Below are 18,288 nucleotides of genomic sequence, written 5' to 3'. Positions count from 1 at the left end.
TATGAACAAATCCTTGCTCAGGGATCACAATGTCTGAGCATCTGATCTGAGTGCATACTGTTATCTTCCAGAGCAACTCATGCAGGATGAAGTGGGCTCCTGACTGTCTGTTCACGCCAGTACCTGTCTTTAAATATCTGAAAACTTTTTTTTCTCTTGAAGTGGCAACCTCTGTAAAGAAATCGCAAGTGTGCTTACAGACAATCCTTGACTGGGCTGCTTATCCTTGTGAAGGCCACAAAAGCTTAGTTCAGTCCAACTATGTTTGCAAGTGTCTTTTTTAGTAGAATATAATAGTCACTTGGGATTTATGGCTTAACATCTTGCCCTTTCACTCTTTGCAAGGATTCTCAAGGATGCCTGTAATCAAAGATCTCTCTCTGTATGTCCTTGTAATAAATCTTTCATCGTGCTTGGTAGATGTTTCATTCTTTTGCACCTTATGTTCAGCAATTATCTTTTGTTGTTAAAGGACATGAATAAAGACAAAAGCCAGAAAGGACTCACTGCATCCTTCCACTGTGAAAATCTATTCATACCAGCTAAAGTAATTCAACTTTTTCAACCACTTCTTGTATGATTTTAATACAGAGTAACATTATTTATTTTGGTTTTGGACAAGGGGAAAGGAAAGTGTTTTCAGAAAGGCTCATTTTCTAAATTTTAGCAAATTAAGATGTTGCAGGGAAAATTTTTCTATTGAGATTGGAACTTCCACATTTTTTTGGCTAGCCACTTTGAAGCTTTCAAACAGTGTCAGGCTGTTGGGTCACTCAGTCCCTCTCATGTATTCACAAACATGAAATAAACTGTTATGATTTCATTTCATCAGGTGGAGGGAGATTTTTTTTTTGCTTTAGAAAGAATATGGAGACTCCTTTTTTAAAAGGAATCACATGGAAAAGAAGAGGGGTACTATTTACAAGTTACTCTTGGGAGATTCAGAGTGGACATATTGTGAAAATTTTTCATGAGAACAATCAGCCTTGGAATAATCTCCCCAGAGAGGTCTGTTATGATCATTAAAAGGCTATGAATATTCAATAAGTGGAACGATTAATAAAAATATTAATAACGTTATTAATACTAAAATCATCCTGAAAAAATATTAATAAAACCTATTTACTGGTTTGAAATATTTGGTTATGGAACAGATATCTCACCAGCAGGATCAGGTAACAATTTAAACAATATGTACAAAAATCCAGAAACAACAAGCAGCATTTTAAACTGTAAAGAAAAAGAAAGGGAACATCATCAATGAAGCCAGAGATTGCCCACAAGGGGCGGAGGAACTCCCAAATTCCCTAGGGCAACAGACCTTTAATAGATGCTTATAAAAATCAGATTTCGTAGTTACTCACCGATCGTGGCACCCCGCGGCACACGAGGGGATTTAAACAAAACCAAAATGGCGTCGACCACGTGGAAGCTGCAGGAGCACAGTTTCACTTTCTGTTGGTGTCTGCAGCTTATTGCTGAGACACAGGATTTATTCCCGAAGGCTATGTAGCTGAAAGCCTTGTAGAAAGAGGTTCTTCTGCTGAAATTCTTTGCAGCAGCACCCCTCACTTCTTCCAATAAAAAAACCTGTCCTGGGGACTCAGCTCCTCTGGGGGTTCGCCTCTCAGCCTGGCAAGACATGTCTGTTCCTGGGCTTTACAACGCTAATACAGTGAGGGGTCTTTGCAGTCCTTGCTGATTAAACTGAAACACAGCTCGGATTCCAAGCGAGGCTTGTGATTCCTTCCAGAGCATGGACACTTGCAAGGCTCTGGCTCTTTGGGCTGGTACTTATAGATTTCCCGAGACAATAATGGCCAGTGACAACAAAGATTGAGAGATAAAACCCTGACACTGTAACCTATAGAAAGGGTTTTCTCCACACGTGGCCAAAGGCACACACACCTGGCCCACTTGGGCTCCAGGACATGTTCAGACAAGCCTGGGCTATGTGGCCATTAGCCTGAAAAATCAGACCTGCTGGCTCCTGCCCCATTGTCTGGCTCAGAGCATTTTGAGGCTTTTTTGTCCCTTTGGGACAAGGTGTCTACATTTGACACTTTTCTGATTCAGATACACAATGTGGTGGACCATCTTGCTTAGACTGTGCTTTTCCTAAGAAATATTGGACCAGATAATATTTGAGGTGCCTTCTGACATGGTATTCTATGATTCTGTTGTCCTGTGACTTTCATGTGCAGAGTGGAGTATAGGACCAAACAGACATTGCCTCCCTTCCTCCCTCCCTTCCTCCAGCCCTTCCTTCCTTCCTTCCTTCCTTCCTTCCTTCCTTCCTTCCTTCCTTCCTTCCTTCCTTCCTTCCTTCCCTCCCTCCCTCCTTCCTTCCCTCCCTCCCTCCCTCCCTCCCTTCCTTCCTTCCTTCCTTCCTTCCTTCCTTCCTTCCTTCCTTCCTCCCTCCCTCCCTTCCTTCCTTCCTTCCTTCCTTCCTTCCTTCCTTCCTTCCTTCCTTCCTTCCTTCCTTCCTTCCTTCCTTCCTTCCTTCCTTCCTTCCTCCCTCCCTTCCTTCCTTCCTCCCTCCCTTCCTTCCTCCCTTCCTCCCTCCCTTCCTTCCTTCCTTCCTTCCTTCCTCCCTCCCTTCCTCCCTCCCTCCCTTCCTTCCTCCCTCCCTTCCTGCCTTCCCCATTCAAATACCTGAAAAATACAGATTTTGCACAGATCCCTGATTTTGTGTTTTTAACTCTAGTCTCTGATTAATTGAGAATACTGTAGAGTACGTGGGCTTTTGTGTAAAGTCTCAACTATTCAGCCTCTTTCAATTACCATTCCTAGGCATGGTTTCAAAAGTCCCAACTGTTACACAAATGTGTGTGGTTGCATCAAACTATGTTTGATGTGTATGATTTTTCAGGTCAGCCAGGTAGGGAAGATAAACAAAGGTTTTCCAAAGCAATTTCTTTTAGCAGTTTTTCAAAATGTTTTCAGATATGTTGTCTTATCCTTATTGAAATATTGTAGCCTTCAGTTTAATTTTTAGTAAGTCATATGCAGTTCATGTAGAAAACTAACAATAACCAGTACTACAAAGGTCAAATGTTTCCATTTTAAGACATTGCTTTAATTTCTAGAACTCTCTTAATATGAACAGAAATGCCATGGGTGAAAAAAATGTGACTTTTCGCCTATCACTATTCCTAACATGTTATCAAAGATATCTCTTTAACCTTCATTCTTCTTCACTGTAGAATTCAATTTCCTGTCCTTTGTTCTTTGTGGTGCTTCTGTCTTTGCTTGAAAACTGAGCCCTTTTTAACACTGAAATTTCCTGAAATACAGTTGTAGAATAGATGATTACAAAGTTTTCACATGTGAATGGAAAGTCAATATATTTTGCCTGAGAACAGTGTGCTCTGTTTTTAGTTTTTCCAAACATAGTTTTTTTAGCAATTTTATCAAACATTGTCAGACTGCTATATTTTATTATTTGTATAATGGCTTTAATGAATGAACTGCAGACCAAGCTTAATAATGATGTTGGAAAATGACAAGAACTCAGGAAAAAAAAATCATATAAGGTGAATTATTTGACCTTTTGTAATTAGAGAAGGAAGCACAACACAGGTGTCATCCTGTAGTTAGCAATAATACTCCTGAGAAAGTATCTACATTGCAAGTTACAATGTGTTTCTACTCAAAAGCAGTTCAAGTAAAGTGGAAACACAACTTCACAGCATATTCCTTATCCAAAGTGTAGTTTGGTGCTTATAATCACTAGCACACCAAATCGTGGACCATGTTGTATTTGATGCTGGTATAGATATAATATAATCGGCCTCTGCAAGTTTAGGAGAGAGTAAAACAGGCTGGGGTCAGAGTGGCTGGAGAGCGGCCAGGTAGAGAGGGACCTGGGGGTGCTGGTTGATGCTAGGCTGAACATGAGCCTGCAGTGTGCCCAGGCAGCTAAGAGGGCCAATGGCATCCTGGCCTGTATCAGGAACAGTGTGGCCAGCAGGAGCAGAGAGGTCATTCTGCCCCTGTACACTGCACTGGTTAGGCCACACCTTGAGTACTGTGTCCAGTTCTGGGCCCCTCAGTTTAGGAAGGATGTTGACTTGATGGAACACGTCCAGAGAAGGGCAACAAAGTTGGTGAGGGGTTTGGAACACAAGCCCTGTGTGGAGAGGCTGAGGGAGCTGGAGTTGCTTAGCCTGGAGAGGAGGAGGCTCAGGGGTGACCTTATTGCTCTCTACAACTACCTGAAGGGAGGTTGTAGACAGGCAGATGTTGGTCTCTTCTCCCAGGCAGCCAGCACCAGAACAAGAGGACACAGTCTCAGGCTGCACCAGGGGAGGCTTAGGGTGGATGTCAGGAAAAAGTTCTATACAGAGAGGGTGATTGCCCATTGGAATGGGCTGCCTGGGGAGGTGGTGGAGTCATCATCATTGGAGGTATTCAGGAGGAGACTTGATGGGGTGCTTGGTGCCATGGTTTAGTTGTTTAGGTGGGTTGGATCATCACACAATGATCTTGAAGGTCTCTTCCAACCTGTTTATTATTATTATTATTATTATTATTATTATTATTATTATTATTATTATTATTATTATTATTATTATTTAAAAGCACAGCTTAACACTTTGCCTGTCAGGTCAGGGTAATGATTATTATCTTCATTAGGATCAAAGTGAAAACTCTCAGAAAATGAAAGAGCAGAAATGTCACTGACTGCTTAAAAAAGATCAGCTAGCAGCAATTAGCAGGGCTGTTTTCCTTTTGCCCTTTCTTAGCTCGTTTTTTGGTTGTTGTTGTTGTTTCCAACCACCAAGAAGCCTCAAGTGATCTTTCTTTTGGGTGATTCTTACTTCACAATTCTTGCACTGTGTCTTAGTTATCAAAACACAACATTGCTTTTGATAAGCATGATGACTGGATTTTGGGGGTTGGTTGTTGTTATTGTTTGTGGGTTTTTGTTAGTTTGTTTGTTTTAACCAAAAACAATATTGTGGGTTTCAGAGTGTATTTTTGCTTACATATTTTTCAGAGATGATAAATGCCTCTGATCTCATCTTTCCTCTCTAATTCACCAACTTTCAGGCTTGATCTGTTGACTGTTTTGGGAAGGGGCCATTTGTAGAAGTTCCCTATACAGCAGTATTTGGAGAAAAATAGCGCTTCAGACCACCTTATCTGCCTTCCTCAGGATTTTGTAAACCTTTCCATCCCCTCAGGCATCTCTTCTTCAACTCCAACCTTTTTAAGCCTTGATCAGAAAACAGCTGCTCCATCTCCAGTCATTTTAATTGTACTACTCCATGCCCTTTCTAACAGAACTCTGTCCTCTGGGATGTAGACTGAAACTGCCCATAGTACAGTTAACTGATTTAATCCTCAGTTCTTAACTATTGATTTAATTTTCCATATAGAATCCACGTGTTTCAAAGTATGGATTTTTCCTGAGTGTGACTGGTGTAATATATTATGTTAACGATTAGGTCACTTAAATCTGTGCTTTGCAAGCAGATATTTTTCTTTTAAAGTCACATTATTCTTTGACCAGCAAAGTGCTCCAGAAGTCAGCTCAGCATTGCTACACCCACTCCTTGCCTGAAAGCCTGAGTCCCAAGCTGGGCATATACCTAATGTATATGCTTATGAACCTCTGTACTGCCCAGCAAGATGAGGATGCCTAAAATCGAGATTTACAGTAGGCAGCATACTGATGCTTCCCCACCAGAAGGTACAACTGTAAAAAAGTGCAGTCTCATCTGGATTTAGGCTAGTATCTTAAAGAAAGGAATGGAAATTTGGAATTTCCTCCTCATATTCCCTGATTGTGCTAGGCTCCCTTCTTCCTAAAAATGCTGCCAGCAGATGAAACAATTATTTTGAGCTCTTTTTTTTTTACCTACAATCCTGTAGCTCAAGGACAAGAGCCAACAAATGTGAGAGAGGAAGCCCTGCCTGGTGTTTCAGTCTCAGTGCTCTGGTCTCATTGGTGGAATATAGTGCAAAACAGCAGAGACTTGAAAAAAATGTACACCAGTGGTTGAGCCTATCCCTCCTGCCTCAGTTCACAAGGCTTCCATATGAACTCTACTGGACCCAAAGTAGCGCAAAAGAAATTACTTCATTTCTCCTGTTTGCTGGGTAATAGAAAATCTAAGCAGCATGTCAAACATTCCCCTGCTCCTTCTGGAACTGAAGATACTTTAATCATTCATGAACACTCCCAGGATACTTTCTTCTTCCTCCTCTCTCTTAAACACCTTTAAAGCCTTGTCATGAGCAGTATAGAAAATGGAACATAGATCAGATTAAACGCTTCCATCTGGAGGGAATACTGCTGTAAATTAGTCAACTCAAAGAAAGTAGTTAAATGCACATAAAAATGAAGTCCTCCCAAAACACAAAGCTGCTAATGACATGACATTTAGTTATGTATTCATAGACAGACTCTAACCAGTGTTAGTGATGAAGGTAGGCACTTAACTTCACTGGAAAGTGTGAAGTACCTGCTTGCAGAAGGTATCTGATACCAAAAGGGAACAGTTCTTTTTGATGTGTGCGTAATTGCTGTTATTGATTTCAAAGCTATGGGGTAATAAGTAGCTGACATTTTTTAAGGGACTTAGATGTGACATATGAGTTACTATGTGTTCACATAACCTGCTTGGTTTATAAAATGATATTTAAGTGTTAGATTTATAGTGCTGCTGTGAAAAAAAAAAATAAAAGAAGGTATTTTGTTTTGTAGGTTTTTTGGTTTGATTTGGCTTGGTTTGGTTTTTTATTTTGTAAAGACACACAGACAAAAAAGGACACTGAAAGGGATTGCTTGAGCTGAGGACCAGGAAAAAAAAAAAAAAAAGACCTAATTACTTAATAATTTACTAATATAATTGGCCAAATATTTTTTGACAAAATGTCATTACTAGAAAACACTACATTTTAAAACCAAATAAGCCACAGACAGATTTTCACATTTTTATTAGTCAATTGTTCTAAAGAAATAGAAGTTATTAGTGCACATACATGTATAGATGTCAGCATTTCTGTAATTAAATTAACTCAACTTTTGAACTTAAAACTGTAAATATATACATTCATGTACAAAAAGAAAAAAAATACCTAGAGAGAACAGTAAAAATTTGAAGAAAATATTAAACTATAGGAGAGCAATCTACAAAAATATGAAGACACTTTTGTCTGTTTAGTGAGCTGAAGTGGCTCACTGGAGAATCTGTTGATTTTTTGCCCCCAGACTCAATGATGTGAGAGCAGGAAGCTTTTCTTCTGGTAGCAGTGAGGTCTGCTCAGTTAATTGCTAGTAAGTCACTCCACATTCCTGCATGCAGTGGTAGAGCAAAAGAATATCTCCACAAGTACTCTCACTTATGAAATATTCTGGTCTGGAAAGCAGTGCTTTGATGCATTGTGTTCATTGACATAAACTTTTTTTGTACACGAATAAATGTTACAAGCTGAGGTCTTCTAACCTGGCAACATTTGAAGCAGGAGTGGAGTACTGGTGAGGTTAAAAAATTCTAGGACAACAACAGTGAACCAAAGAATATTCAGAAGCAGCCTGTAACAATGAATGAGAATAAGAGTGTGTGAAATCAGCTGGCACATTCAGATACATTTCTGGGATTATTTCTAAGATCTGAGTTGATTTGTTGTGCTGAATTGGAGGAGGATATATGTGTTAAAGAGGTTCAAAGCTACTTTATCTTAGTTTGGCAGAGGAGGCAGCTTGAGAGCATCTGACTCTGAACTCTCCCTGCACAGAAAGCCAGTTCATCCCAAGTTATAAGAAATTAATATTTCTATGGCATTTTTCCTCCTGATTTGTTTCCAGAATTTTGCAGACTTAACAAAAGAAGTAATAAATAATTATTGTGACTTTTCAGAGATATGATGAGATTTTTGAAGCTCACATAGGAATCTACATTGCAACAAAAGTTTCACATCTTCTTTTCCCCTCACCCTTTGTAATGCAGCATTATATTAAGTAATATAGGAAATTAAGAAAAAAAAAACCAACCTTAAATGACTAGAAAAGTCACAGGAGTTTGTAGATTAGAACATCCTGCAATTAACAATCGAACTTGAAACAGGGCTAAATTCTTCTGCTGGTATAATTTCCACCAACAGCCAGGTTATTAATGTAAATGTAATCCAAAAGTAAACTTCTTGTCATGTCTGGCATTGCTTTCTTGTGTAGGCTTTAGCTTGTGTTTATTTGCTTAGGAACAGAGGGAAGATTGTTATAATGGTTTTTCTTGTATTTCCAGTGCAAGTGCAGACTATGCCCAGTTCTGCTTCTCTTGCAGAAACTGGTGGGTGTACAAGAAAATGTTTTAAAATGCACCCAGGCCACTTACAGGCTTACGGTCTACTGACATTTGATGGCTGAGTGCACTTAATGGTGTAAACCATTGTCCTACCTCCTAGGTTGTCTGATGTCAAGGACCTCTTGGAGTATAGCTTGACCTTTCCCCAAGAAAAGAAAAGGATTCAGAGTAGACAGTGGGCAGTGGGAGAATAATTTATTACCAGATCTTAGTAAAATGCAGAAATGAGATATAGCTACAGTTCCAATTCAGAAACAGTTTATGTCCTTATTTATATTTCTTTGAGGGTATGCTATTAATCCTAAAATGTTTTTGTTTTCTGATATTAATTTAAACTTAAGGGTGAAGCCAAAGTTGCAGTTCTACCTTCCATCCAGGGTGATGAGAACAGGAGAAAATGTGCTGCAACTTGAGGAGATTTCTCTTGTGGTTCACTCTCAGCTATTATCTGTTCAGCTCAAACCCATGCCCTTGCACAAAGCATTGACACTGACGCAGGCTACTAGCTCTCAACACCTTGGGGACAAGGGGAAAGAAAGGAAAATATAGAAAAGCATTTTTGACAGACCAGGAGATAACAGGCAATCAGACCTGCTATGTGCATACAAATTTTGCCTGGAAAGCCTTGGTACTTCACTTGACTTGTGTGTGTAGGACATGCACAAACATGAAGCAAATCTCCTGATAAAAAGGCTGAGAACAGTATATGTGACATTTTTGTAATAAGTAATGGAAAGATAACACTTGAAATTTGAGGCTTCACATTTTGATTTCTCTGATGGCAAACCTAGTTTAGGAAGGTTCCAGCCCCACCTGGGCTTGCAGCTGCTTTCCTCTTTTCTGCCCCTCATAAATCACTCTTTCCTTTGTTGTGCCAATTCAACTGTTTAAACAGGTATTTTTCCTCTGAAGACTGTGAATCATACTATCTAGAGCTCATACCTTCTCATATTTTTAATCCTGAATCCTTTTTCACTGATCTGGTTTTCAGCCAATTCTCACAACAAACTGAATCTCATAATTGAGAATTAGGTTGCTTGTTATTGTTCAGCCTAACTGAACTTTCTGCTAAACTAATGGACTTGTTACTTTGTCTCTGCTTTTGCACTTGTGGAAACTAAATAACTGATTCTGGGAGCTACACCAGCAATAAAACATAACACTCCAAATAATCAGCTCAAAACACATATTTCCCTGTTGGTTTGGGATCCTTGATTGGCACATGGTGAGGTTGGTGTAGGTGCAAGGGAAGAGTTAGGGGCCCAAGAGGAGAGGTGGATCCTCTCTCAGCTCCCCCAGAGTGCAGTCATGTGTGACATGTTGGTGAGAACTACCTTGAGATGGGTATGAGTTAATGGACAAAGTTTGTTGCTGGAAAACAGTACTGCAAGCTACACCTTTGGTGGAACCCCCAAATAGCCTACTGTCATGGCAATGACCTGCTGTTCACATTTCTGTGGGTTAAGGTGGTCCTTTTCTTCTTTATATGCAGCAGCTGAAAGTTCCTAAGTTCCTGATAGGGATTCAGGAAAAAGTAATCTTCATCAGATCTTTATTAATGCTCTGATTTGGAAGGGGCTTCCCCCTCCCACCCCCCTTTCCCCCCTTTTTTTTTTCTTTTTTTTTTTTTCCTCCCCATCCCCCCCATCATGTTAAAAGCCATATTAACAGCAATCAGTATTGTCTTGCTCCCCAAGAGACTAATTTTGCTACTACAATTTATACAAATAATTTTAACTGGTTTAACAAGTCCCAGTGGGAATATCTTCTTAGGAACTACATAGGCAGATAAGTATAACATGGGAAATTGTGATGAATCTGTGGATCCTTTGATGGGCCAGGAAGAGATTGACCTCAAGAATATTGCTGTGCATCCACGAGAAAATATTATTATGTACCCGTGAATGAATACGTTGTCATGTACCCTCAAATGTCTGGAAAGTCCCTGGGCTGAATGTGTGTTTTGTTTGAGGCAGAGAAACTGCAAGACTGAGATAGAACAAAGAATAGCAGAAGAAACCTGGACTTAGCTCAGCAAGTAACTGTAGCAATGCTATCACTAACCAGTAAGAATCTTGAGAAAAGTTTGCAAACCAATCAGATGCAGTCACACTGACATAACATGCATACAAATATGTGTTGCTTGCAGGAATAAACTTGGTCTTTGTACTCTGATTACCACAAGTGTATGTGTTTGCCACTTTTGTCTGTCTCCCCAAAACAGTGACATAACATTCAGGGATTAAGTTCTAAACTTAAAGAAGAACTATCCCCTTTTGGACATGGTCGTTCCTGTAAGGTCATGGTGCACATTTTCCTGTCATTATTAGTTAGTATAAGTCCATGATTGACTTTACTTTTCTAATACAGTTCAATGGTAAAAATATCTTGTGTTAAAAATATCTTGTCACACAAGTTGCTGTCACTGTTGCCAAGTTTCTTTGTTTTTGTTGTTGGGTTTTTTTGGGTGGTGTTTTCTTTTTTTCATACTGCAGAGATGACAAAATAAATGGTTTATAAGAGCACCATTAATAATGTTCATATGGTCAGGATTGGTAGTGCCAATATCTATTCTAAGCAGATAGAAGAGTTAGAAACAGGTGCAATTATTTTTAGATGCTGAAAAGCTATAGGTGTTTTAAACAAGTAGGGATAGATGGAACCTGATTAGTTTTACTTTCAGTGGTTTTAGTCTGAAAGACTTTCAGTTACTTGGCATCTTATTGCTGATTGACAAGTCCTGCCATCTTATTGTCAAGAGCACTTATGCTGAATTTTGTAAACTAAAGATATTTGTTTGAGTCTTACTATTTTGGAATGCCCTGTTCTGTGGGTTTCTGCATGAATTCAAGTGTCCTTTCCAGGCATATAGAGAACTTGCTCACTTACTTCCCCCCTATTTCCACTAATTAAAAGTGTGCTTAGTTTGCTTTCCTGCATGCATGATCATATGGGTTCTGCCTCCAAGGCCTTGCTAAAAATTCCAGATAAACAACCTTAATAATATACATAAGCATTTACAAATAATATATACATCAATCAGTTTTCTTTGTTTATATCAGCATGTTGATGGAGCAGACAATCATTCATACCAGCATTTATACATAAAAAGAGCTATGTCGTCCAGTGGTCTGTCAGTGGCCAACTCTTTTTTTTCTTCTAAGCAATGCCTGGTATGAACTTTGGAAAGTATTTTTGCTAAAAATATGTATAATTCTTGTAGTTATCAATGGAGTTAAGGCAAAACATAGTTGAGTTCTGAAAACAAATCAGTTGTTCTTTTTGTGTTTTTCACGCAGACAGACCCATTTTATTTTGAAAATGCCATAGATCTGTTAAATCTCTTTGCCAATCTTTGTCTACCCTCATGATGGGGCTTAAATGGAAAGAGCTTCTGAGGAACATATTCTTTCAGCTTAGAAACAAATGTACCAGATGACAGCTTTCTTCTACCCTGAAGATAATCTATTCTTAAAATATAGGTGTTGTCAAAATGGACTCCTTGATTTTTGCATGCAAAAGGGCCTGTCCTATTACACTGCATCATGAATTATATTCTCCAGCATCTGATTTTGTTGGACTACCCCCAAACACTGTTTTCCTTTTTTTTTTTTTTTTTTTAGAAAAATGTGGTATAGGAAGGACAGCTTTGTCATATGGAGAAATATTTAACTTCAAACCCTGAAGTGAACAGTCTGAATTTTACAGTTTTGTGAGTTCTTTTTACTTCCCTTCAACTTTTCTAAACATCCCTTTTACTTTCCCTATATTTGTTAACCAAATGAAAATTTCAGTTTAAATCAGAGTTTTTCTTTCCAGTCTACCAATAGTGTTACTTTTATTTTTTTAGGATGCTTAAAAACATTTTGTCAATCTCTTAAGAATCCTTTAAGATGTAGTTTATCTAGGTAAACTGACATTTAATCAATTTCTTTATTTAGATCCTGACCTTAACTCTAAGCCTTGAAATCACTTTACAGAGAAAAACTAGTGTGCATTTAACCATAAAACAATAGAATAAATATAAAGCCTCATCAAAGACATAACAAATTGATCTCTTCTGATAAATAGGAAAGAGTCAAGAGATTTCAGCCCTTGTGGAACCTCATGAGAACAAAGAAAAGAAATGTGTAAAATGACTAAATATCTAGGAGGTTAAAATGTAACAAGTTCCTAAAGAGGGTTCTTATCCTAGCTGAAAGAAAATGTAAGCATATGCTGTGAGTGAACTGAATCAGTAAGACTGTCCTAGTGTTAAAAGTCTAACAGCCTCATTATCTATTTTTTTCTGAAGATTGGTTTTCTGTGACAAATTTTCAAGTACAATGATTCCAGAAGAGCTTTGTTCTCTTCTAGACATGATTTTTGATACAGAAATTGTATTTGTGGGAGGCTCCCGGGTCAGAGTTGCTGTCATATTGCCATATTTCTTTTCTCTAATCAGAAAAAGGGCATTGTTTCTGTTGAATAAATAATTTCAAAGTTGGACCAATGGAGATGTTTCTACTAGCTTCTCATGAAGAGGTAGATTTACAGATGCTCTTAGCAGAAAATGTCCTCCGTAGCCTCTGTAAGGACATTTTGGGGGCACTCCGTTTCCACAAGTCATCACATCATGTTTTAAAATAAAGCTTAAATTGTATGATGATGAAAGAACTTAAGACCATAATACAGTGCACAGAAATGTGATTTTTTTTTCTTCTTTACTGAATCTTTAATTGATGGCCAGAGCTGGATGCCTTTTTATGTGGTGCTCTGATTTATACATTAAATTCTATTCCCTTATACATTGTTTTTTGGTTAATGCCTAACTCTTAAATATTCTTTACAAAACTTCTCTTTATTTCTGCTTTGTGGAGTGGATAGCTAGATTCTGACCAGAGTTTTGAGGTAAGAACATAGCATCAGAAAGATTTTTATAACAATGAAGTAACTTAAATGAACAAACTGCCACAATTCCTAAAAAGATGATCAGAGGAATTATTCAGCATCTAAAATGGAAAGAGAGGTATCTGTTGCTCCATGAATTAGGGATATGCACACTGCAGTGAATAGACATGTGTGTAATGTCTATTTATCCTCCAAGATGGCCTGGCTGAAACCCCCTGCATGCAGGGTTTTACTGAGTACCTGCAGACACAGTAATGCTCTGCTGCTTCTGCCTGCATGAGCAGTCATCGATGAGGTCTTGCAGCCTCTCTGCAGTGTCAGCCTCTGACAGACAATTTTTTTTTGTTGGACCTTTTCAGGCAACACTGTGAGGCATCTTGTAAGAAGATTCTAATTGGTCAAGTAACTAATGCTGTGGAGTTCAGCTCCTAGGAATCAGGAAAGGTAACCCAGTGGCCACAATAACCTTATAGGGCATTGGATGTTTTATAACCTTTGCCACACTTGTATGTTTACCATTAGGAAAACAAGTGTCCATGTGAAATTTATCATGCTGCACATTGTCAAGCTATAATCCTCAGTTGCCCGTGTCATTTTCATAGCTGCAAAATCTAGATGTAGCTGACTTTTGAAATGATTTCTGAATAGATTCACATGCTTTGGATAACATGCTTTGGATAACAAAGCATGTCAGATGACACCAAGTTGGGAGCAGGTGTTGATCTGTTAGAGGGCAAAAAGGCGCTCCAGAGGGACCTTGACAGACTGGACAGATGGGCAGAGTCCAACAGGATGACATTCAACAAGTCCAAGAGCCAGGTGCTGCACTTTGGCCATAACAACCCCATGCAGCACTACAGGCTTGGGTCGGAGTGGCTGTAGAGCTGCCAAACAGAAAGGGACCTGGGGTGTAATGGGTTGGGGCAGACCCCCTCCCCACCACAGGCAGAAATAACGACTCAGACAAACTGATTGCAAAAATAGTGGAGAGTTTAAATAGAGAACAGTGAGTGTGCACAAAAGGAAACATAGTGACAAGAAAGGAACCAAAGTAAACCCAGATAGACTCCAAACCCCACCTGAGGGTGCATCCAAAACCCCCAGGGCTCCTTCCTCCCCCTCCCTCTGCTGGGCTAGTCTCAGCTGGCCAGGCCTGAGACTGCCCATCCCCCTGTGGCCTTGGGCCCAATCAGGCCCATGGCCGGGAGATCTCTCCCCCAGTTACCAAGTCTCGGAGAGGGAAGGAAAGAGGAAGTGCCAGAGCCCACCGCAAAATTTATATTGGTGCAAAGGATTATGGTAGAAATACCTAACTTCCTGAGTCCACCCACTGGGATGGACTTCTGGACACAGGAAACACCCGTGTAGCAGAGGGCACCCAGCCCAAACTACGACATGGGGGTACTGATTGACACCTGGCTGAACATGAGCCAGCCAATGGCATCCTGGCATGCATCAAGAATAGAGTGGCCAGCAGGAGCAGGAAAGTCATTGTTCCCCTGCACTCAGCACTGGTTTGGGCACACCTTGAGTACTGTGTCCAGTTCTGAGCCCCTCAATTTAAGAAGGACATTGAGACTCTTGAATGTGTCCAGAGAGGGCCAACAAGGCTGGTGAGAGGCCTTGAGCACAAGCCCTGTGAGGAGAGGCTGAAGGAGATGGGGTTGGTTTAGTCTGGAGAAGAGGAGGCTCAGGGGAGACTCCCTTTCAGTTCAATGCCATCTATAACACTTGCAGGTTGCCAAGTTTTTCTCTGACCTTTACATGTTAGATAGATTATTATAGATTATTATATGAATTCTATCAGCTGACTGCATGATTCAGTGATTATTATTAATTTTTATTGATTTAATGGAAAAGTAAAATCTCTAAATTGTGCTCTGCAGGCCTTGCTGGACACTTATCACTGTAGTTGTGCTGTCGTAGTGTGAGAGCACTCTGAATATCTCTTATGTCCTTTCGAGGATGAAATCAGTGTGATTTCTAAGGCTGAACTGCATCATTCATACTGAATTACCTAGGAAATTTCAAAGACTTCATGTAGTCAATCACTTAGTCTTTTGGGACATGTGAAGTGAAAGACTGTCAAGACCACACATGCCATTTCCTTATGTTTTTTTGGTGCTTCTCTGTTATAGGGCTTTTACCCTTGGACCAGAAAGACAGATTTGCCCAGATAACATTCTGTCACTAGCAACAAAGCCCACTGTATTCCCAAGAGCATTAGAAATAATTGATGAGGAAGTTTGACTTTACATCACCTGCTCAGTGTGAGGGCTGGCTCTACTTCTGTTTTGCATACAATATAGTCTTCAAGACAGACTAGGTTCTCCTCGGGTATAAGATGGAGTATGATGAAAAGCAGCAATTGTTTGGGGTTTTAAAATAACCATGTAGATATGAATACATAAAAATCCCCAGGATCTCCAATCTGTGGAACATCTTGTAACTTATAACAAAAACCTTGAGTGCATAAACATTTTTCTGGTTGCTTGTGATACACAGATGTGAATAATAATACATTATTATGGGTTTCAAAATTGGTGATTCCTGCTTTCATTTGACATACCATTTTCTCATTTAAAGGGACCAGCCTTGAGTGTACTGTGGATACTTTAGTTGTTTTTATGGGTTATGATCCGTTGGTTGTGATTTTTTTAATGATCTGTCAGGTTATTCTTAGCCATTACATGGTTGCTGCTTGTGGCTGGTTAGACAATCAAAAACGTTCAACTGATGACCCTTTTCTACTTTAAGGTACAAGAGGTAATTTGAGATATGAATGATGATGTTATCAAAAGTAGGAAATCCTGTGCCAGAATCCTTTTGAGTTGTTTTTGTTGCCTGTTAGCAATTTGCAACTGGCACTATGTGTTGACAGATGCAGTGATTCATTAGTGAAATCTTTTGGAGATATAAAAAAAAAGAAAGGAATTTTGTGACTGTCATCTGAAAATAAATTTAAGCTTTATTTTACTCCTTTTCAAGAAGTTTGGAAGAAAAATCTGTTCATGATCACAACATATTTTTGTGCATTTTGACTCACGATCTGACTGTACAAAAGTTGAAATGAGGTAATTTCTGGAGGGATTTTTTTATTTTTTAAATGTTAGTAAATAAAAGTATCAGTTATTATTTATAGGAAATAACAAGGGTAGGGAGAATATATGCTTCCACAGGTGCCTCTGAGGGAAAGATTTAATTTCTTGCTTGTTTGTCACTATGAAAAATGTCAGGGGGAAAATTGCATTGATATGTAGATGAGGAGCTATGATCCAACCCTGTATGAAAGGTTAGGCAGAGGTAAAATGAGTATATTGGTAATAAAGGCACAATAATTTTTGCTCCCTAGCTTGGGCAATTTGAAAGTGATGCAGGTCTCAGCTGGTACAGAGAACACTCTCATTGACTGAACAGCAGGGAGCCAAGCTTGTAGTTTTGTGTATTATTCTAATGCTTCATTCAATAAGTCTTGTCATTAATTGGAAGAAAAAGATATGGCTTCTCTAGTAGAACAACCAGTCTTTCTTTTCCACAATGTCTGCTTTCTCTGAACCTGATAATGAATACAGCTCCATCTGCAAAAGTGATTTGATGTGTATGAGACGATGATACAATTTCCTTCACCTTTTTAAACATGTTTTTGGTACTGATTAACAAAGTTTGATTGTGAATTAGATAGATGTGGGTTAGTAAGGATCTTTTATGATTCTATTCCACTTTTAAGAACTTAAGAAGTCCCTGGGAATACAAAAACCATGACAGATTGCCTTAAAGTTTGCAGTAAACACTGTTTTGAAAAGCTTGTAACAACCTCCATCTGTTCACTGCACACTTGAAAAGGCTCATAGAGCCTATGCAGTAATACAAAGATACCTGTGATGGCAGATCTTTTCTTGGGAGGATTGTTTAATTTCACTTATACTGTTTGATAAGAATCTTCCTAAATATCTGACTATCTTCTGTGAGGATAGTCAGAATAGAATAGAATAGAATAGAATAGAATAGAATAGAAGAGAAGAGAATAGAATAGACCAGGTTGGTAGAGATGTTTCATTCTGGGGTCTTTTCTATACTTAGGCATTTCATAACTTAACTCTTCTGAAAAGTTTTGCAACAAGTAAATGAGAAATCCTCAAGTGTCAAGTGCATCAGTGTTTTGAACTAGTTTCTGGCAGACATTATTCATATAAGGCTGTGATCCTGTAAATATTGGGCTTTGGTCACTGAGCTGTCTACAAGGCAATGCTTGCAAATTTAAGTCCTGGGAAAATCAGGACATAATAGTTAACACAAATAAAAGGATTTTTCAAATATTTGACTAGGATGTACTCTACAACCATGAGAAATTCTATTGATCCAATTAGTTATTGTTAACTTGGATGGCATCTGAGTTGTACAATTGTTTTTCCTCTTGTGTCTATTAGTAATTTTCAGAGGGATAAACCTTACTAAGTTTGTTTTGTGACACATCCATTGGATAAATAATAAAAAAATAGAGTGATATCATGCTTCTTTGTGAATTTACTTTCCTTTATCATTAATATCTTCACGTTTTATGTGGAATATATTCAGAGGTAGATTGTTATAAATGAAACTACTTAAGAATGATATAAAATGGATTACAATTCTTTGTATAACAGAAATGTTAAACACAGTAAAAATTACCTCTATGTTAGCACTACAGTTTCATATTTTTGTCACATCTAAGCATTCAGAGAATATATATCATAACAACACAATTTGTAGCTTTCTGCTCTCTAGCTTTTCTGATAGTTAAATGAATTTTTGTTTGAAATTAAGAAAAAACACACACCTTTTTTTTTTCTATTACCCCACACATGCTGTCCTGCAATATAATTGACTGGATTTCATTGGAGAGGAAATTCATCTATTGTTAAAAAACAACATACTATTCAGTTTACAACTGATAAAATTCTGCCTATGTTAGTAGCTGTCTGATTTTAGTGTGATAGCAATTACGTCACAGAAGGCAAAGCACCAAAAAAAATCTGCAAAATATGCACTAGGAAAATTGTCATTCTCCTTGATAGAATCATAGAATGGTTTGTACAGGACCTCC

The sequence above is a fragment of the Dryobates pubescens genome, chromosome 7 (assembly GCF_014839835.1).
Source record: "Dryobates pubescens isolate bDryPub1 chromosome 7, bDryPub1.pri, whole genome shotgun sequence".
NCBI classification, from domain to species: domain Eukaryota; kingdom Metazoa; phylum Chordata; class Aves; order Piciformes; family Picidae; genus Dryobates; species Dryobates pubescens.
Note: the sequence above shows the minus strand (reverse complement) of the source record.